The sequence below is a fragment of the Pteropus alecto genome, unplaced genomic scaffold (genome assembly GCF_000325575.1).
Source record: "Pteropus alecto unplaced genomic scaffold, ASM32557v1 scaffold117, whole genome shotgun sequence".
NCBI lineage: Eukaryota > Metazoa > Chordata > Mammalia > Chiroptera > Pteropodidae > Pteropus > Pteropus alecto.
The window spans coordinates 2,924,096-2,925,086 of NW_006440642.1; positions in this window are offsets into that span (position 1 = coordinate 2,924,096).

The following is a 991-nucleotide window of genomic DNA, read 5'->3' on the forward strand; positions in this document are numbered from 1 at the left end:
GACTTTTTGTCTGTAACCAACATCTTACTCTCCAACTTCCTTCCTCAGCCTTCTCTTCACATTTAGTCTTCACACTGTCATCCTTCCTCTGAAATCTTTTAACAAACATTGTCTGTTCTAGGCGTTTGATAGTGAGACAATGAACCGTATTGTTAGTTACTGTTTGTGAATGTCTGTATTAATTTCTTATGGCTGCTATAACAAAATACTGTAAACTGGGTGGCTTAAACAACAGAAATGCATCGTCTCACAGTTCGGGAGGCTAGAAGTATGAGATCAAGTTGCTGACAGGGCCGTGCACTCTGAAGGTGTGAGGAGGATCTGTCCCAAGCTTTTCTCCTAGTCTCTAATTGTTCCTTGATGTGTAGTATCATAATTTCTATCTTCAAATGGTATTTCTTCTGTGTATATTTCCCTCTGTCCGGATTTCCCCTTTTTATAAGGACACAGTCAAATTAGGTTAGAGTCTATTCTAATGACCTTATCTTAACTCGAACATGCACAAAGATCTTATTTTTAAATAATATCATATTCACATATACTTGTGTTAGCACTTCAGTATCTTTTGAAGAGGGGACACATTTCAAACCATTAAAAATTTCTAACTGTACAACTGAGAAAGTAAACAATTTCAGGGCAAGAAATTTTTTCATACATGTGTATCAGAATGCTTTAAACATAATAATTACTTAATATATATTCTAATTAATATGATTCAAATCTTTCTCTTCTTACTCAGTGTTACCCCAAATAAGGTCCAGCAAACACTAGTGTGGTAGCAGATTTTAGTCTATCTTCTATAGAGAGAGAGAAAAAATTCCACAGTCAGAGAAGATTTGGTGATAAAATTGTAGTACAATGGATTAAAAACTGTTATATAAGTTATGTCCCCTTTGGGAAATTTCAAAAATTTCAAAAGTTTAACATGACATATAAGGCAAATCTGTCAAAGGGAAATGTGTTGTTTGGCTTTTCCCAAACATATGAACCA